This window comes from Capricornis sumatraensis, chromosome 5, assembly GCF_032405125.1.
Source record: "Capricornis sumatraensis isolate serow.1 chromosome 5, serow.2, whole genome shotgun sequence".
NCBI classification, from domain to species: domain Eukaryota; kingdom Metazoa; phylum Chordata; class Mammalia; order Artiodactyla; family Bovidae; genus Capricornis; species Capricornis sumatraensis.
The window spans coordinates 82,067,578-82,073,326 of record NC_091073.1 but is presented as its reverse complement, the minus strand read 5'-3'; the positions used below and the strand labels follow the sequence as shown (position 1 = coordinate 82,073,326).

At 42.3% G+C, this 5,749-nt stretch overlaps 1 non-coding gene across 1 annotated transcript; it reads left to right on the top strand.

The window, feature by feature from the left end:
* The first annotated feature begins 1,955 nt into the window (after window positions 1-1,955).
* LOC138080512 (U6 spliceosomal RNA) lies at window positions 1,956-2,062 on the top strand. Its single transcript, XR_011144972.1, has one exon. It is a non-coding gene; the product is annotated as a U6 spliceosomal RNA (small nuclear RNA).
* Window positions 2,063-5,749: the final 3,687 nt, after the last annotated feature.

Here is a 5,749-nt window from a genome sequence, read left to right as displayed (position 1 = left end):
TGTTTGCTGTGTTTACAACAGTTTTATGTCAGTCAAAGGAGGTTATACAAGTTTTATAAAGCATGTACAAAAGTGTTTTAAACACTGTAATAAGATCATTTCTGAAACACCACTTATTAACACATTCTGTGTGGAGAAAAGTAATATATCCCTGGAGGGAGGGGCACTCCTTTAGCAAGGCATGTAGAGAGGTTTTGAGAACCCTCGTAATAAAGGTGTTTCTAAGGATGCGACTAGAATAGAAGTGGCACCGTTTCTGCAATGCATGTCAAGAAGTGTTTAAAACTACGTGAAATAAAGATATGTCGAAAAACAATGCATGGTAGGTGACTTGAGAGCAATATTACATCAGTGATTGACGTTATGTCCATTCATTGAGGCATGGATGGAATTAAGAAAAATTTTGGAAAGTTTGTTCTAAGCTCACAATTTGCTTTCCACATTGACAAAAGTCATATCAGGAAGTGAATATTATAAAGAAGAATGTATATATGTATATAAGTGAATCACTTCTATACAGCAGAAATTAGTACAACACTGTAAATCAACTATACTTCCATTTAAAAAAAAAAAATAAATAAATAATTACAACTAAAAAAGAAAACAAATGTTATACACATTCCACAATGTACGAATTGAAGTCTTTAGGGACACTTGTCATAAAGATGTTTCCAAGAACACTACTGCATGCTGTATTGAAAACAGTGCATTGCTGATGAAGACATTGCACCCATTCTTAAAGGCAGTCCAGGAGTCTTTCTGAACACCAGTTAAAAAGATGTTTCTGAGAATCCTACTTGCATGCTGCCTTACAACACTGTTTTACCAGTGCATCAACTTAAAGAAAAATGTACAACATAAGAGTTGTGAGTTTAAGGGAATTCCCTGGTGGTCCAGTGGTTAAAACTCTGCACTTCCAATGCAAGGGGTGCAAGTTCGATCCTTGGTCAGAGAAGTAAGATCCCCGTGCTGTGCTGCCAAGAAAAAAAAAGAGTTGTGAGTTTAGGTTTTATTCAGGAAACTTACTGGGGATAGACCAGGAGACAGCCTCCCAGTAGTTCTGGGAGAACTGCTCTGAAGAGCTATGGAGGGAAGCTAGTTTATATGTGATTTTTGGCTATGGGACACTTAGAGTCTAGCATGTGTGTGCATGTTAAGATGCTTCAATTGTGTCTGACTCTTTGTGACCCTATGGACTGTAGCCCGCCAAGCTCTTCTGTCCATGGAATTTTCCAGGGAAGAATACTGGAGTGGGTTCCCATGCCCTCCTCTAGGGATCCTCCCAACCCAGGGATCGAACCCCCATCCCTAATGTCTCCTGCATTGGCAGGCGGGTTCTTTACCACTGGTGCCACCTGGGAAGCCCACAGTCTAGCATATATCTTGCTAAAAGATTACTGCTAGTCACAAAGAACAGACATCTCAAGTGAATGATTCTAGTGCTTTTCTATATATGGAAAGATGAAAAAATCTGGGTTCCCTAGAATTCTTCCTGAGATTTAACTATCTAAGAGAGCTGCTTGCCCAAAGCACAAAGAATCTTGTGATGGTCTTAATTTTCTCTTGGAGTGCACTGTCAGTCAGCAACTGAAGCCAGTTATAAATAATCCTAATAGAATTGAGTGGTGAGCGAAAACGCTCTGTGATTTTCCAGGTGAATGGAAGTGGCACCCATCTGCAATGCATTTAGAGAAATGTTTAAAGACACTTGTTATAAAGATGCTTCAGAGAACTACTTATTCGCTGCATTAAGAACAGTGTTATATCACTGACTGGAAGTTATAACCATCTGTAATTCATGTAGAGAAGTGCTTAAGAAAACTTGTAATCTAGCTGTTTCTAAGAATGCTATTTACTGCTGCAATGAGAAAAGTGATAGTCATTTAATGAAAGTTATACTCATTCTGCAAAGAATGTACAGATCTGTTTAAGAACACATAATCAACATGCTTCTAGCGCTCACTTCAGCAGCACGTATACTAAAACTGGAACAATACAGAGAAGATTAGCATGGCCCCTGTGCAAGGATGACATGCAAATCTGTGAATCGTTCCGTATTTTTAAAATTAATACAGCCACTATGGAAGATGGTATGGAGATTCCTTAAAAAACTAGGAATAAAACCACCATACAACCCAGCAATCCTACTCCTAGGCATATACCCTGAGGAAACCAAAATTGAAAAAGACACATGTATCCCATTGTTCATTGCAGCACTACTTACAATAGCTAGAACATGGCAGCTACGTGGCGTCGAGCGAGCAGCCACGAGGAGATACCCTATGTCCAAGGGCAAAGCAGAGGCCCCAGCAACATGGTAGGAGGGGCAAATTCATGTTTAGAACCAAACCCCATTCCCACCAGAGACACTCAGAGCGCTCAAACAAACCTTGTGTGCACCAGGACCCAGAGACCCCACAGAGACTGAGACAGAACTGTGTTTGAGAGTCTCCTGTGGAGGTACGGGTCAGCAGTGGCCTGCCGCAGGGGCAGGGGCTCTGGGTGCAGCAGACTTGGGTGTGGCATAAGCTCGCCTGGAGGAGGTCGCCATTAACCCCACCATAGAGCTACCAGAACTTACACAGGACTGGGAAGTAGACTCTTGGAGGGTGCAAACAGAACCTTGTGCACTAGGACCCAGGAGAAAGGAGCAGGGACCCCACAAGAGACTGACCCAGACTTGCCTGTGAGTGTCCAGGAGTCTCCAGAGGAGGTGTGGGTCAGTGGTGGCCTGCTGCAGGGTTGGGGGCACTGAGTGTAGCAGTACATTCATGGGATCTTTTGAAGGAGGTCACCATTATCTTCATTACCTCCACCATATTTTGGCCCCAGGTAAATAGCACAGAGGGAACAGAGCTCCACCCATCAACAGAATATTGAATTAAAGATTTACTGAGCATGGCCCCGTCCATCAGAACAAGACCCAATTTCCCCCTCAGTCAGTCTCTCCCATCAGGAAGCTTCCATAAGCCTCTTATCCTTCTCCATCAGAGGGCAAACAGACTGAAAATTACAATCACAGAAGACTAAAAATCTGAATCACATGGACCACAGCCTTGTCTAACTCAATGAAACTATAAGCCATTCCGTGTAGGGCCACCCAAGATGGACGGGTCACGGTGGAGAGTTCTGACAAAATGTGGTCCACTGGAGAAGGCAAACCATTTCAGTATTCTTGCCTTGAGAACCCCATGAACAGTATGAAAAGGCAAAAAGATAGGATACTGAAAGATGAACTCTCCAGGTCGGTAGGTGACCAATATGCTACTGGAGATCAGTGGAGAGATAACTCCAGAAAGAATGAAGGGATGGAGCCAAAGCAAAAACAACACCCAGTTGTGGATGTGACTGGTATGGAAGCAAGGTCCGATGCTGTAAAGAACAATATTGCATAGGAACCTGGAATGTTAAGTCCATGAATCAAGGCAAATTGGAAGTGGTCAAAAAGATGGCAAGAGTGAACATTGACATTTTAGAATCAGCAAACTAAAATGGACTGGAATGGATGAATTTAACCCAGATGACCATTTTATCTACTACTGTGGGCAAGAATCCCTCAGAAGAAATGGAGTAGCCATCATAGTCAACAAAAGAGTCTGAAATGCAGTACTTAGATGCAATCTCAAAAGCAACAGAATGATCTCTGTTCATTTCCAAGGCAAACCATTCAATATCACGGTAATCCAAGTCTATGCCCTGACCAGTAATGCTGAAGAAGCTGAAGTTGAATGGTTCTATGAAGACTTACAGGACCTTTGTAGGAGACTTCCCTGGTGGCTCAGACAGTAAAGTGTCTGTCTACAATACCTGAGACCTAGGTTCGATCCCTGGGTCGGGAAGTTCCCTGGAGAAGGAAAAGGCAACCCACTCCAGTACTCTTGCCTAGAAAATCCCATGGACAGAGGAGCCTGGTGTCCATGGGGTCGCAAAGAGTCGGACATGACTGAGTGACTTGACTTTCACTTTCACAAGACCTTTTAGAACTAACATCCAAAAAAGATGTCCTTTCCATTATAGGAGACTGGAATGCAAAAGTAGGAAGTCAAGAGATACCCGGCTGCTGCTGCTGCTGCTAAGTCACTTCAGTTGTGTCCTACCCTGTGCAACCCCATAGACAGCAGCCCACCAGGCTCCTCTGTCCACAGGATTCTCTAGGCAAGAACACTGGAGTGGGTTGCCATTTCCTTCTCCAAGAGTAACAGGCAAATTTGGCCTTGGAGTACAGAATGAACCAGGGCAAAGGCTAATAGAGTTTTGCCAAGAGAATGCACAGCTCATAGCAAACACCCTCTTACAACAACACAAGAGAAGACTCTACACATAGACATCACCAGATGGTCAACACTGAAATCAGATTGATTATATTCTATCAGCCAAAGGTGAAGAAGCTCTATACAGACAGGAAAAACAAGACAGGGAGGTGACTGTGGCTCAGATCACGAAATCCTTATTGCCAAATTCAGACTTAAATTTAAGAAAGTAGGGACTACCACTAGACCATTCAGATATGACCTAAATCAAATCCCTTACAGTTATAAAGTGGAAATAAGAAGTAGATTTAAGGGACTAGATCTGATAGACAGAGTGCCTGATAAACTATGGACAGAGGTTCATGACACGGTATAGGAAACAGGGATCAAGACCATCCCCAAGAAAAAGAAATGAAAAAAAGCAAAATGGCTGTCTGAGGAGGCCTTACAAGTAGCTGTGAAAGAAAAGAAGCAAAAAGCAAAGGAGAAAAAGAAAGATGTACTCATTTGTATGCAGAGTTCCAAAGAATAGCAAGGAGAGATAAGAAAGCCTTCCTCCGTGATCAGTGCAAAGAAACAGAGGAAAACAATACAATGGGAAAGACTAGAGATCTCTTCAAGAAAATTAGAGATACCAAGGGAACACTTCATGCAAAGATGGGCTCAATAAAGGACAGAAATGGTATGGACCTAACAGAAGCAGAAGATTTTAAGAAGAGGTGGCAAGAATACACAGAATTATCCAAAAAAGATCTTCTTGACCCAGATAATTATGATGGTGTGATCACTCACCTAGAGCCAGACATCCTGGAATGTGAGGTCAAGTGGGCCTTAGGAAGCATCACTATGAATAAAGCTAGTGGAGGTGATGGAATTCCAGTTGAGCTACTTTAAATCCTAAAACAGGATGCTGTGAAAGTGCTGCACTCAATATGCCAGCAAATTTGGAAAATGCAGCAGTGGCCACGGGACTGGAAAAGGTCAGTTTTCATTCCAATCCCAAAGAAAGGCAATGCCAAAGAATGCTCAAACTATCGCACAATTGTACTCATCTCACATGCTAGCAAAGTAATACTAAAAATTCTCCAAGCCAGGCTTCAACAGTACGTGAACCATGAACTTCCAGATGTTCAAGCTGGTTTTAGAAAAGGCAGAGGAACCAGAGATCAAATTGCCAACATCTGTTGGATCATTGAAAATGCAAAAGAGTTCCAGAAAAACATCTATTTCTGCTTTATTGACTATGCCAAAGCCTTTGACTGTGTGGATCACAATAAACTGGAAAATTATGAAAGAGATGGGAATACCAGAACATCAGTCTTGCCTCCTGAGAAATCTGTATGCAGGTCAGGAAGCAACAGTTAGAATGGGACATGGAACAACAGACTGGTTCCAAATAGGAAAAAGAGTACATCAAGACTGTATATTGTCACCATGCTTATTTAACTTCTATGCAGATTACATCATGAGAAATGCTGGGCTGGATGAAGCACAAGCTG